Source organism: Erithacus rubecula (genome assembly GCF_903797595.1).
Source record: "Erithacus rubecula genome assembly, chromosome: 2".
Taxonomy (NCBI): domain Eukaryota; kingdom Metazoa; phylum Chordata; class Aves; order Passeriformes; family Muscicapidae; genus Erithacus; species Erithacus rubecula.
The window spans coordinates 85,858,223-85,874,114 of record NC_136685.1 but is presented as its reverse complement, the minus strand read 5'-3'; positions in this window follow the sequence as shown (position 1 = coordinate 85,874,114).

Genomic DNA, 15,892 nt, shown 5'->3' with positions numbered 1-15,892 from the left:
ATGATCTCAGCCTGTAATTCTGTTTCTTTTTCCATTCTTTGGCTGCATTTAAGCCAATGTAGTGCTCTGTAGAATAGAAAATTATGAGGCATAATAGAATGAGACTATCATATCAGTTTGGACCTGTGGGTGCTGCATAAAAATTAATGATAATTAACAGGACTTTGGTTTTGCTTTTAATGTCCATGAAGGGTGGTGTGGCAATGATTTCTCTTCACCCTGGGGTATGGTATTACTGATCTCATTTTGTATTTTGACAAAGGAATTGGAATCCTATTATCATACTTTACAAATGAATGATGTAAATATACATCAAGAAAAGGTAGCCTATACTGAAGACATAAGCTTTTTATACATTGCCTGGTTTATATTTATTAATGATGATGATCCCCATTTGTAGTTCCTGCTGAGCAGAATTTTAATATTTTAATTATGTTGTTTAATATAGGAATCACTCAGAGACAAAAGTAGCAATTCTTTTTCTCAGAATTTTTTCTTGATTTGACATTTATGTCTGTTCCATTTGAAAAAGTAGAAGGAAAACACTACTAATGGTGCCAGAGCTCTTGTCCTGGTTTGGGGAAGGACAGCTGGGGATCTCCAATCCCTGCAAGCCCAGGTTCTCAGCATCTTGCTAAATGGGCTGTCAACAACCTGAGCAAGGCAGCCAGCAAGTACCCAAGTTTTAATACCTACTTGGCAGTGAGGCTTATTCTGGAGGCTGCTTAGGGTCTCTCACACTGTCTTTGAAATTAAACCATGTCTGTGAAAAGTGCCCAAATCATTGAATTCCAGTGAAACACTATTTAGTAAGAATTTTTCCAACCTGCTCTAGTTAAAAGGAAACTGAATCACCCCAGCCACTGCTGTGCTTATTTAAGTCCCCAACTGCAGTTGTCTCCAGTGTTTCAGTTTGAAATGATATGTGGATATGTATGCAGGTCCACAACATTCTTGAATCCAGGAAGTCACTCTTTCCAGCTGGGGGGAAAATGGGGGAAAAAAGCCAATGTCTATGGTCTGTTCATAGTTCTATCACTTCATGATTTTTTTTCTGATGAAGGGTTTTTTTTTTTAGTAAAAGAAGTATTTCTCTCTACACAGTTTGTTGTTTGTTTTTTGTTTTTTTTTCTAAGAGATACTGTTTCCTGATGAAGAGTTTTTAAAAAAGTCATGCAGACTGAAGTGTTCAGCCTGTCTAAAAAAATTGCTATTAAATATGTCTTAAACTTAATATTCCCTGGAAGATTAACTGCCTTATAAATGACATTTTGACAGATTATTTTCTCTATGAGAGGTTATGCATATGTACTGAATTTTAAATTCTGCCTGTTAGCTCTCAAAGTAAATTGAAAGGAGTAATTTATTTTGCTGATATTTAGTATGTTATGTCATTTCTGAAGTATAGAGATCTTCATCTTGGGAATATAAAAGATGCTGTAGAACCAGCAGTGCTGAGAACTCCACACATAGCCACTTCCTTTGAAATGAGATATCAAAGGAAATTCCCAAAATACAGAGATAGATTTTTAAAAGTCTATGCTGATTATTTAGATAATCTACCTGAATTTGACAAATGACTAGGGGGTGCTGGACAGTTTGTAAATCACCATCATTATGTATTAGATACATAATGGTAAATGAAGGGGTTTGAGAAGTTTGTCTACTGTAACACTGACAGGATGATGACAAGATCCAAAACAGAAATGTCATCTTGATTCACTTGACTGTTTCCTAGAGAGAAGCTGATCTGTTTCTTTATGTATTAACTTTCTTGGCTCCTGCATTACAGCTCTGGCCAGGTGAGGGATCTCCAGGGAAGGCACAGTCTATGGGCAGTGTGTGTTTCTGCACAGAGAGCAGGGTCTGTGTTAACACCTGTGGCTTCAGCTACTCCCCCTCTGTCCATGCTCTGAGCCCTTTAGCTCGGGCAGTCTTACAAAGGTGTCCTTTGAGAGAGTCATGTCTTTGCAGATACAGCAACACAAATTGTCTGGCATAGCCCTGGAGAGCATCAATCTGCTTCAGGTATGGACTAAGTAGATAAGGAGATGAACCTCAGCAAAAGGAGGATGATCACTGCAGTGACACTGGTTTCCACAAGGGGTGACTTCAGTGGTCCAATCTGCAGGAAGAGGAACCCCTTGAGTAGGCTCAGGGACATTGTTTTCTGCTAGGGAACTCTGTACAAGAGCTCAGATGTAGAGGTTTTACTAACCTTTGTTATGCATGTTTCAATGGCTTGCTATTTAGAGGAAAACTGAACTTGTTCTTTTTTATGTTATTTTGGCTTCCTTCTGCTTGACTTGTTTGCATGTGGCACAGTCCAGAAGTTCTCTTGGGAGCCACTTGCCTCGTAAAATGTCCTGGAGATTATCCTGTGCCTGATGTAATCACAGCCAGCTGACTGACAGCAACTAGCTGTTCCAGATTATGCATCTGTCTGCTTAGCAATGGCTAAGGAGTGCACAGCTGGTGTGCATGGGAAGGACTGGCCTGAGTCCTAATTATTCTGAGAGGCAGAGAACCAGCCATTGGGATTTGCCCAAGCCTCCCTTTATCCATGATGAGCTGTAATACTAACCCTTTTTGAGTGAGTCACTACAAAAACCAGCTGGGGAATATGCATTTCAGAGGTGAAGCTGGATGGGATGGATGGTCTATGGTGTTCTGGAGAGTGATTTGTAAAGGATACTGCATGGAGCTGCAGGGATGTGTTTTGCTAATATTGATGGTCATCAGAAGCTAGTTAAAAGTTTCTTATCCATCCCTGAGCAGGATGGACCATCTGTTCAGTGTATGCCTGAACAAAAACATCCCTAGAGCATTAGAGAGTGTCACAACTCTAACTTCAGTGCATCTTCCTGACTGTGTCAAAGTATTCATCTACTGCTTATAGCCATAAGTATGGGAGCTGTGAAAACATCTGATGGCTACCTCACAGCCAAAGGATTTACAATGGGAAAGCTCAGTCCTATGATTAGGTGACCCTGCCAAAAACAATGATGGGAGACAGCTAACACTGCTGACGCCCAACTGGGTATTACCTAACAGACCCTTGGAGACTCTAAATATCTCAGCTCAAGATTCTGTCATGATAACAGCCTGAAGAAAGTAAGAAACTTCCAAAAAGTCTCCACACTATTACAAGGCTGTTGGTTTGTGCAAGCCAAAGACTGATGACGAATGATTGCTTGCCAATGTGATACAAATATACACATGATATTCACACAAATAAATGATTATTTAGTATGCTGTTTTTGCATCAGAGTCAGAAATATTTTTGAAGCCTCAAGAAATATGGATCCCAAACAAAAAGAAGTCATAGTGCTATGGAAGGTCTGATGGAGATGACCTATTTCCAACACAATCTGGTTTTGTGCAAAAATCGAATCCAGAGGGACACATCTGGATTTTATTAATAAATAGCAACAGTCATATGAGCTGACTGTACTTCATGCCAGACTTTGTATTACAGAAATAATAACTTGCCATTTGCTGTATGCTGGGGGCATTTAGGTCCTGCCTGCCTGCCCAGTAAACTGCATTTGTTTAGGATCATTATCATCTGTAGTGTCTTCACTCAGTGTCAGTTTTGCATGCCTTTACTAGCATTTGATACCCAGACTTGGAGGCATCTAGGAATGTGTCCTGGTTTCAGAATGCTTTCCTAGAAAAGAACACTAGAGCACGTTTCATTTCTTAAAGTAACTGATATGTGAAAATGTTAAGTAAACAAGCCAGTGAGCCAACATGAACAGGAAGTTGCAAGTTGGTCCTTAGCCTGGGTCATGTTGGTAGAGAGCCCTGCCTCAGCCTAGAGATGAACTCTTCAGATTAGGAAGAAAGGAATTGTTAGTGATCATTCAAGATGCATTGGTTTTCTCTCTCCTGAAAATCAGGATTAGCCTGACCAGGCTCAGAAACTAATTTTTTGTCCTGAGAAAAAATTAGGGGCTCTCAATAAGAATTCTGGAGTAAGTGCCATCTGAAATTTTGCTAAGCCCATTGGTTTATGAGACATTAGAAAGAAAATACTTTGTTCTCTTGGTTTATTTTGGTTTTTTCTTGCTTGGATCCTTTATAGGGCTCCACAGCAGGGAGAGTAGGATGGGCAGTGTGCCAGGTTTGCAGCCTGTACCATCCTTCTGTCCCAGAGAGTTCCATTAGAAAAGGTATAAATGTGTTCTCTGCTGAATACTTGGCAAATGACTGAGGAAGGAGAGACAAGAAGTGAGACGTGTGTAAGCAGAGAATTCATCTGTAGCCAGACTCACAGAAAATCTTTTAGGACAATTTAGGATCTGTGGTACTTCTGGTGATGTGAGCCCATGGTAAAGCTGGGAAATGTGAAGGTTTTCTTTCCCTTGTAAAGGGAAGTTGGATGCAAGACACATTTTAATACCTGTTGATTAAAGTTTCCTGTTTTACTGAGGGTCTTCTAGAAGGGGTTTTCAAATGTCTTACTTGATTTTATAGTTTTAACAATGTGTTGTATATATTTATAATATGAATATAGACAGAGCCAAGGAAGAATCTTGCTACAATGCTCATTGCCAGTGTAGAGAGGAGATAACATTGGAAACCCTGCTGTGAAACTGCCTTTGCAATCTGCCATGTGGCTTAGACCCACTCTTGGACATGACCTGTTACTTCTGGTTCAAATACATGTGAAAAATAATAGATGCCTTAAACACTGAAAGAGATTTTCATCGTTTATGAATGGCTCACTTCATATGAATGTCTATAAGCAGCTTTATTTTGTTTATTTTATGGATTATCCCTGAGTCTTAATCTGGCATCCATTTTGGCTTTGAGGAGGCATCCATGACAGTCTACTGATGGCAGAGAGAAGAAAGGAAAAAGCAGTTTTTGTAGTAATTTCAACATTTCAGGAAGAAAACACTTAAAACTAGCCACATATGGTACTTGAGCACAGAACACAAGACTCTGTGTACTTGGCAGGGTAGAAATTAGTAGAAAGAGAAAATGAGCTGAAAAGATGACAATAAGGACATAATTATGAAATGGAAGCTCTACGAGAAGGGCTTTGCTAGAATAGCTCTAATGCAATCAGCCATATATTGTGAGAAAAACTACTTTTTAAAAAGTACTTTTTACTACTCCTAAATCACATGGAAAACTGAGGAGTAATGAATTTGAATTACTGGCCCTAGATCACACCAAATGGGCTTGAGTGTTAACTTATTTTTTTTCCAAAAGCCAATCAAGGGCCTTAGAAACAAGAAGACTGTCTTTCCACTCAAATAGAATTTAATACAAATGTCATAATAGCCAAAATTGCCAGCTCTTAAAAGACATATATACTATTTCAAGTTTCAATAAATTCTCAATTGATCTTTAAGATTTGCAACTAATGTGCCAAAAGCCCCAGCTGCTGGGAATGCTTTATTCACCAAAATGTCACTGTGGTTTTCCTCAGTCCCAGACTCAGACTGAATTTCTTGGGAACTTTAGACAAGTGCCTCATCTTTCAGCCTTGATATTTCTCATTACCAGTGTCCATTTTTACTGCACAGTGAAATGCAGTAATATCTTCATTATTGTCAACTATGTAAGATAATGAGAACTCCTTATTTCCTGTTTTCTGTCGTGCAAACAGACAAGCACAATGGTAATGCGTAACTGAAAATGTTCTTGGATGTACAACTCTGGTGTTATTTTTTTCCACAGACATTAAAATCCCAGTGCAGCACTTATGATGTCTTCTCTGTGGCCAAGTTCAGAGTTCTTATTTCTCCAGAACCATTACTGACAGTCAGATAAAGGATCCCAGTCGCAAAAGTTTATCTTAACATCTTTCTTGCTGCTGGTTTTATTTTATTAGCAGTCCAGTTCTAAAGTACATTTTTATGTTTCATTTCTTCATGTGCTCAAACTGGACTAAAGCTGTTACTCTTGTCTGACTGGTTCCAGTAAAGGGGCCATGGTCTACAATAAAACTCATTTTGTAAGAGATAAAACAGTGGATTCTGAACTGAATTCATCTACTCAGGAATGAGACCTTGATGTTGTGATAGACACTAAACATCAATGCTCAGTGGAGTTTTCCTAGCAAAGAAAATCCTTCTTTAAGTGTGGGAAAAAATGGAAAGAGCACTATGCACAGTTCATCACAACCTGAATGATGTGTGCAGTTGTAGTCTCCCTACATTTATCTGAGGAATGGTTATGTTAGAACTTGAAAAGGCACAGAGAGGAGATCACCAGAAGTATGGACCAGCTTGCATAGGAAGAGTGATGTAGAAGACTAGGGCTACTGCAGCCTCAGGAGTGATAAAAAAGAGTTCTACAAAACCTGTAACAGGTTTTGAGACTTAATAGTGATCAAAACTGATCACCTTTTTTCTTCAGTGTCAAAAGCAAGGGCAAAAAAATGAAGCTGGTAGGAGATGACCACATAATATTTTATTAGCTAGAGCCCTGACTGTGTGACCAACAAATACTGAGGCTACAGCTTCTGTAAGATTTTTTTTTCTATAAAATCTGAAGGAAATGTTTTATTTCTTCATCTATACAGTAATGGGATCTGCAGTGTGTATGAGATGACCAGAGCTACCCATCCTACTCATTGCTAGCTTTCCAGAGTCTGAGAAGTCAGTTAGGAATTTCAATTTTAACATCTGTATCTTCAGAAATTTATGATCAAATATCAAACTAAGCTGGTGCTCTAAAATAGAGGGCTGTGGTGGAGTGGATGCTGCAGTGTATTTCTTAGCCTCATAATCATAACACTGTCATGTCCTGATATATTTTTCACTTACTTTGCACACATTCTGAAAGGTTCTGGGAGTTTGCAGCATCCTTTTGTGTATGAAAACAGAAAAAAAGTCAAGTACTATTAGAAAACCTTTCTTCATCTAGTTGCAAACTGAATATTCTTCCTAGCAATGAAATCGACATCTAAAATTATCGTTTGGAGAGGGAAGAAATGAGTTCCATATGGGCATAATTACGTGGTCTTCTTCTCTTGAAGCAATACAGAAATCACTACCCTGAGGAAAGAGACAGAAATAACTTGTTTATCTAGAATTTATTTGGGAATTCATTTGGGCATCACAATACTAATACAAGTCAGAAGGAATCTGACACAGATGTTTTCTGTCTTGATTATTGGCTATGAATGTGAACAGTGACTTTCAGCTTAGACAAACTTACCATGAACCCTACAAACCTGTTTTTTGAGGTGCCACTTCTTATGGTGAAAATATTGTTCTGTCTCTGCACTCATCCTTGGTTTTTTTAGTGAAATATTCAGTAAAAATGCCAATTGTGGCAGAGGTTTTAGTGGTGTGGATTCCTGTCCATGAGATCACCAGCTCATTGACCAACCATGAGTTGGTAATGACCATTTGGTAAGTGACCTACACTGGGTTTGAACTGGTGACCTCAATGTGGAAGATTCTGGATGCCACTTTTATCTCTGGAGGGTTTAATTTCTGGGTTTTCTTCTAAAATAAACTCTGTTCAGCCTCAGACTTCTTCCTCAGGCAGTGTTATAACAATAATCTTTTCTCTGTTACCTTGAACTGCTTTGTATCTTCTTCAGTACTAAGTTGGTCTTCATCATTTCATTCAGAAATAAGCTTAAAAAACAATCAATAGCATATTAGAAAAGGGTATTTTTCAGCTATGGGAAACATTTTTATGTTTGTGGAAAGAAAAAGTTTTAACAGCTGTATTCAGTACCCTAGAGAAAACACCACACATTGTAGCATGGGAATGGCCCTGAATTCCTTATTCCAGCAAAAGCCCAAGTCAACAAGACTTGTGCCTGATGAACTACCATAGGACAAGCCCAAATATTTTGATTTTTCTGGCTGTAGAAGTACCTAAAAAGGATAAAGAGACAAAAATAATTCCAAATTTCAGAAAATTTAGCCAGAGCTTGCTTATGTAGCATTTTTGTTTTTAAAAATATCTATTCTGGAAGATTAAGTTGTGTAGCCCTAATTGAGCCCAAATGTGTACCAGGCAAAGGGATTTAAAGCACACAATGGTCCAGTTGTTTGGAAGCACATTTTAAAACACAGTGTTAGATTTTAGTAGGGTTTTTTTTCAAATTTATATATTGACTTCAGTTACCGTTCTTCATATGAAATTTTCTAATTTCATCATCAAAATAATAAGGCAAAAACTAAATTTTTACTGTTTTCAATATTTATGCATTCTCTTAAACTGGCATTATTTATCATGACAGAGCTTTTATACATATTTGTCCCTCTTTTCATGACAGAATATTTAGCTATATACCTTAGAAAATCATGGGCTTTGTAAAACCTTTCTTTGGGGGAAAAGAGGGAATATGTATATTGACTTTTGTGCAAATTTTAATTAATATTATCAAAATATAAACAATTATATTTTGTTAATCTTAGTTAATAGGTATTCTTGAGAGTTTTTCCCTTCGATACACTACTGGATTCCTGGCATAGGAGGTAGAATTTTAGGTATGTAGAATGAGTTCCTGATTTATTGACATCAGGGTTATATATGCAGGCATCAAACCTCAAAAGAAAAGTGAACAATGATTTTCTGAAACATAGAACTTAATCAGACTGAATGCAAGAAATCAGTGGCTCTTTAGTTAATGATACAGAATAACCCAATATAAAATATTGAGAAAACAATTCCCCCCAAGAAAGGAAGTGAATTCTTTTCTTCTCAAATGTCTGCTAATTTGTTAAATACATTAAGGATCTGGGAATACAAACTTTCTCCTGTATATGAATTATAACATGGATACAATGACTTCCCCAAAATTCCAATTTTGCCAGTTTTGTTGCTAAAAATTCTTTATCTCTTTTTTGAAAATGGCTGCTCTTCAGCATCTGGTCAAACACTTAAAATATTTGTGTAGCATAGCCAGGAAAACACATTTTTATTTACAGATCCATGAACCTCTTGTTATTAAGAAGGAAAAATATTCAGAAATTTGTGCTGAAGTCAAGCTGGCTGACTGATGAAGTGAAGTTAGAGAGTAAATTGACAAACATATGTATTTAGTAGTATATTTGCATATTTTTATGTACGATACAGCACTGAAGTTGGTTTCATAAGACTGTTGTCCCTGACTTGCAAGACTGAGCAAATCTGGCAAAGACATGGACATTTAATGAATTTTGTTTTCCAATGTCTAGTCTAGGCATTTTTCCTACAACTCAAAATGTTTATCCTGTGAGCTCTGTGCTATGCTTTCAAATACATTTTCTATCCTACATCTGCTGTATGAATCCAAGTGTGGTAAACTCACAGGGAAACAGATTGCAATTTTTATTTCAATACATTTTCAGAAAACTAAAAGGACCGTCCGTTGTCACTTTTTTTGTTCCAGTAAAACGTTAAATTTTTTAAAGGAAGTTTAGTTTTTCTTTATTAATGATTTGACCAGATAATGACTCTTTACTCCAGAAAGTCTCTGCCTTTCTCTGAAAAAGAGAACTTTTATGTCAAATCCAAAAAACTATGGAAATTTTATGATAAATTTTTTTAAAGAATGTTTGACCCTTCTTTCCAAGTGCTTAAGTTTCTAGGTTTTATTTCAGCCATATGACACCCAGTTTATAGTGGTTTAAGGAGTCACTAAAGAGTAAAGCTGAAAGCTGGCAAAGACTTTTGAGCTGCTAGCTCAGATGAGCAGTAGGAATTGATAATGTAGCAGCCACTGGCAGTATAAACTTAAGTGTTAGAGTGCCTTTGCTTTAACTCAAAGAAATTACTCCACACAAAGTCTTTGCATTGATGTAACTCGTTGAGTTGAAAGCACCTTATGTCAGTTGTGCAGCACAGAGCCCTCTCCTCTAGGGAGAGCATTCTCCCCTCACAGGCTGGATCAGGCTCAGCCAAAACTGAGATCCAGCCTCATCTTTGCTTTTCCCATCAAATTGAGCAAGTTACTGGCCTGGCTGATGATCTTGAGGAACTTTTTTTTTCCTTTCTCTGAGTCTATTTTCCATGGGGAATGTGTAAGAAATCAGAGATATTCTATAGAAATATTGAATATATAATACATATTATTAGATGCAGTGCTTCTCTAACAGATTTTCTGCATCCTCTAATTTATTTCAGAGAAGACAAGGATTTTGGTGAGCCAGTAACATGTACAAAGCTTATAAGGACAGGAGTAGTCCATGGGGTGATCATATGTATAAATTACTTCAAGACTAGCTCGAAATCTGTGAAATGCTTTTTGGTTCTTTTAAATGAAATGTGTTACAACTTGTACCAGTGATATGCAGGTTGTTGTGTGACCCAGGAAGCCCAGGAAATGTCATCTGAATGCAGCTTAGAGCAGAGGGTGGTACCTGGAAACCGTTCTGTTACAGATTTTACCCATCTCAAGCTTTTCCCAGTTCTCCACAGTTGAAAACATTTCCATTGACTTGAGTGAGGCTAGATAAAAGGAACATGTCTGTGTTTAAGATGGCAATGCAACAAACATAGAAATTATGTGGTTTTCAATAAGGAAAAATAATTTCTATTTAAAATATTACAAGCCTAAAGGTGCTTCTGCCAGTTTTTATGTTTGATATTTCATATAATACAAACTCCTCTGTTTATATTTTAATGTTCTTAGTTACATTTATGGTTGAGCAAATCAGAAAGGAATAAAAGAAAAATAACCTAAACTAATTCATCATGTTCCACCAAAGATAGGTTGATAATAAGAAAAAAAAATATAAAGTTTGTCTAATATTTTATAATATTAAAAATTGTATATTGAGAACAAGTACCATATTTCCAATTGCATTATAAAACACTCAAAACCCAATTTCTTTTTGAGGACTGTCTGCTGCATTTGTTTCTGTGAACTGGAAAATAAATCCAGATAAAATCCAGTTCTCAAAAGGTGAAAAAAAGCTGAAGTCAGGGTTTATGTCTCATTTACATCACAAGTTTGTAAGTCAAATGGACTGTGTAATGGGCCATTCTGCTGGGAACCTCATCTTCAGTAGCTGCTGCCTATGTCTTGAAAATAGTGATGCAAAATTTGAACAATTTGATTTCTACTGCATGTGTTTGAAATATTTATAATGTGATCATGGGGTAACTAGGCTGTTCTTGATATTGGCTGTGTAGTTCTTCTAACTTTTGTAGTGCTTTACTTTATCCTGCATTTTGCATGGAATCTTTCACTTTGCTTGGTGAGAAGAATGACTCTTTCCATTATATTATTACAGAATTTGCTGCAGCTTCTTTACCAAGTTCAGTTTTTCCAATAGGGCATTGCTGCTGGACAGGGGAGGGAAGTGACCCCTTCATTTTAATTGAGCTGGATAGCACAAGTTTTCCAGAAGCTTCTTTACAAGCCCAAAAAAAGGAGTGTAAGAAATTCTCTTTATTACTTGATCTCAATGAATAGTCACATAACTTTGATGTCTATAAGGCTAAATAAATGGGTTTTCCTCCATGACCTGAAGACTTTTTCTCATTATATAATCACAAGATACTATAGTAATTTGTTTCTGCTGACAATTGTGTATAACATAATTTTATAGAACTCTTTTATAAACATACTGGTTTTTTGCAGACCTTTAAACTAAAACAGATTTGCTGTATGACACTTGACTTGCAGGTTTCCTCTGTTTTTACATACATATTCCTATTTTGTTAAAGAGTTTTATATCAAGGCTTTTAGTATAACAGACACTTTTAGCATATCTAATGTTTAGGATATCTAATTTCATTATTGAAAACTGTGAGCAAAGGGATGTATTTAAATGAAAATATTTGAAGAAGTGGAGGCAGGCACTAGTGGTATCCAAGCATCTTTGGCAAGACATTCATCCTCTTTCAAGGACCAGTCCTAAAGCAGAAAACTCAGAAGTTCAAGCTCGTAACTTCTCCCTTCACAGTGGTATATAGTGACAATCTGCAGCCTTATTGATCCAGGGACCTTCTGACTCCAGGCTGCTGGGAAACACTCACCTAAGATCAGCTTTTCTCATGTCTGATTTTCCCTGACAGTTATCCATAAACCTTCAACAGTACAGAAAAGCTAATTTCAAACTAACCTTAGTTTGTTTCCAGTAATTGGGATTTGTGGGGATTAGTTTTTAGGTTTGTTTGATTTTTGGTTTTTTAACCAAGGCTACTAAATTATTTCTTTGGAGAAAAGTCTATATAGCTGTAGAGAAGAATGGGAAACATTTGGGATTTTTGTAGCCTTGATTTATCTTTTCCATGAGCAAGGTAAAAGAATGAACACAGGGACATGTCCCTCGTCAGGCTCCATGGTTTCAAATCTGATGTTTCCTGAGTTTTGTCATCTCCCTGCCTGCCCACCCATTTCCCTCTTCTGCTCTCACACAGAGTCATTGCCACACACACCAGAGTTTGGCTCAGCAGTCAGGTAGCACTGGCACAATCTCCTGGGGGGCCTCACTGTGCAAAGGAGCCTCCTGTCTGAGACAGTTTTGCTTTTTCTCCTCCCACCACTGATAATCAAGGGTGACAAATTAGGATTTTTACCGGGCCACACAGTTACAACTACAAGAGCTGTTTTCCTTCAGGTATAGATGGGAGAGAAATGAGCTGGAAGTGGTCTTCACCCACTGGGAAACTCATAAGACAGTGGCAAATTTGGCTCTTGTGCAATGAGCTGCAGGACAAGTCTCCACAGAGGCCCATTTGAAGATGGCATAACTTAAAGCTACCCTTTATTACTGCAAGCTGTGTCCATGGCTGAGATCCAAGCTGAGAGTCAGCAAAATCAGATGAAAGCAACCAGCACTGTTTCCTCTATGCCTTTCACACTAATGAACTCTATTATGTTTATGAATTTGGTTCTCACCTACAGCTTGAAACTGCAATTATAATTTGGTCCTTTTACCTCTTTCATATTCTTTATTAAGCTGTTCCTAAGCCAGTTCAAAAATACCCCAACATAAAAAAAACATGTTCTCAAAAGGACTTTTATGTTGTTGGTTTTAAATGCTTTGAAAACCATGAGATTGTTCCAGGCTTACCAGGACATTTCCATAAAAATAAGCTGCATGCCAAAGAATCTGAGATTCATATATTACAGGATATGGTCTCCTCACACCCTCCGCCTACTCATTTGGAAGTGTCTCGTGGTTTTCCTGCATCGTTTGACACATCTGTAGTAATTTAATTGTTTAGCCTTTCAGACTGTATTGTGAAACAATTGCTTACAGGGCTCATTAAAAGAAAATATAACAAAAAATTCCCATGCGTTGTACCTCCTCCACAGTAACCTAAGCCTTGGAAACTTGCAGGGTATCCAAAAACTTTGTGGGTTTTTTTTTTTTTAACAGAACATTTTGACCTGTGTTAGAGTAGGCAGCCAGTCTGCTGCATGAGTATTTGGACAATGTTTCTGTATGTCTAAAAAAGTGGTGAGTGAAATGGGAATGTGTTACATATTACATGGTATTTTTTTTTATTGTTATTTGCGTATTTCAGTTTTGGTCCTGTCTCAGAAAGGTGCCTAACCATTTCTCTGTGTCAACCCTGAACTGGCAAAGCCTTTTCTTTAGTCTCACTGAAATGAATGCAAACAAAACATATGCTGAGTAGCATTAGATTGGAAAGTTTTGCTGAATGTAATATTCTCTAACTAGTCTTTGAAAGTTAATCTGTCAAAAGATGTTACTGGAGTGCTGTTTACCTCAATTAGTATTGTGTCATACAGAAAAAACACACTGCCAAATATTTCAAATTCCACTTTTCCTTATTTCACTCCTTAGCAGAGAGGAGAACTCCCTGCATCTCCAACTGAGATACCAAACATCTGGCAGATCTCTAAATTCCTACCTGCCTCAAGGTCATGGAAGAAGACATGATAAATGCTGAAATAGGCTTATGCAATGCAATGGATGTAGCTAGTTTTAAATGTTTACTATTATTGTGTATATATCAGTGGCATTGAAACATGCATTATTGTAGAGAAAAATGTGGCTTGTAGGCTGATGGAAGCCTATTTGGAGAGTGTCACAAGAAATATATAAAAACTCTGCTTAGGTTTTAAGGGGAGGATCACATCTGAATCAATCCAGAACTAAATTATCCACTGACAGATCTTGATCATGAAAATAATTTGGGTGGAGACCAAGAGTGCCCACAGATCAGCAATCTTAATGTGAAAATGGCTTTGTAATAGGAAAATAGAAATTAAATGTTCTTTGCTTTCTGCCTTCCTTTTATGGGGCTTCCATAACACACCTGCTTTCTCTAAGCTGAAATGTTTTAATTTCTCTGAGTTAGTGTTTTGGTAATATAAATGTTTTGGCAAGACTAGAAAAGTCTCACCACATCCATAAATGCATTTTACACTGACTTGGTAACAGGATACATAACAACAGAATCCATTGTACAGTACCTGAAGCAGGGCAAGATCTATGGTATTTTTAGCTTAATAAGTAGGCTCAAGTGATGAACAAACTTTTGCAATAATGAATTTTAATATGTTTGAGACACATCCTCAGAGTACCAGATGAGTTCCTCTTTATTTCAGTCTGTCCATATTTTTATGCCACATTCATCATTATATTTGACTGCCTGGAGACTTGTTTCTCCTGCAGTTCAACTTTCCAGTCACTCAGATGTAATGGTGATGAGTAGAGATGAGATTTTGTTGAAGCTCAGGCTCTCAGGCTTCAAGATCTCATGCAGGGGTCTCAGAAGCTCTGCTTTGAGAGCCAGGAATCCCAAATGTTGGCCTGGGTGTGCAGGACTAGCAGTAGGAAGAACAGCCTTCCTGTCAAAACAGCAGTCAGGTGTGGTCCTGGATCAGATGTCATGAGATCCCATGAGAGACAAGAGGTATCCTTCTGGTTTTTCCTTCTCTATCCCTAATCACTTCCTCCTTATATCTTCCATGATTTCTTCTACTTCTGACCCCAAGACCATATGCTGGATTTGGCAAACACCTCATCAGTTTAAATGAAGCATAGTAGGTTCCACAAGTGATCATTTCCAAGGTAACTTCATTTAATCAGAAAATCACTCACTTTCTCTGGAGCCAACCCTTGTCCAGATGAGAGGGAAACAGGATAACCCATAGCAGCTTTGTTGGGACACATCATTGCCAAAGGTGCTCAGTAAGTTTGCATTACCTAGGGAGAAACAATAAAAACTATAATTTAGCAAACACAGGAAAAGGTCCATGATTATTGTGAGTGCTTGCAGGTAAGCAGGAAAAGATTAGTGACTTTGCAAATCCCTTCTAAAAGACTAGTGGTGTTCAATGACACAGAGAGGTGCAAAGAGAGGTGCCTCTCTTTGCACCCACACTTGGTACCTTATAAACTGTACCTCAGTATTTCACTATTTTCATTGTAAGGCTTAATTCAGAGTTCAGACTACACGGGGGAATTGTGTGCACAGCACAGATTTTATCATACTTTCCATCTCAGCTGGCTTTCCAGCAGAGAGGTGATGTAAGCACTCTAAGGAACACTTTGGTTATATTCAGAAAACAGATTTTTTTAATGGTTTTTCTCTCATTTGGTTTTATTGATGTATTAGAATAGAGGCAGCATTAAACAACTTGTGTGTAACTTCAAACAGATCAGGAACTTTTGCCAATTATAATAGATCTGAGAATATATTAATGTATTTACAGAGAAGTATGCATATATACCAACATACAAGCAACACAGAAATGTGTGTGCTTCTAGCAGAAAGTTTGAGAAGAATATACAAGCTAGTGGAGAGCCACAGATGTGTTCATTCATAATGTTTTGTTTCAGTTTGAGCACCAGTTTCAAGTTCTTTTCCAGTACTAATTGAATTGAGTGTGTCTAAAGCACCAAGGGTTAGGAATAGACTGGCATCTTTTGCAGAGAGAATTCCAGATCTAACTGTGTTATAGTAAGTAATTTTCCTGTGGCCTGACACACAACATGTT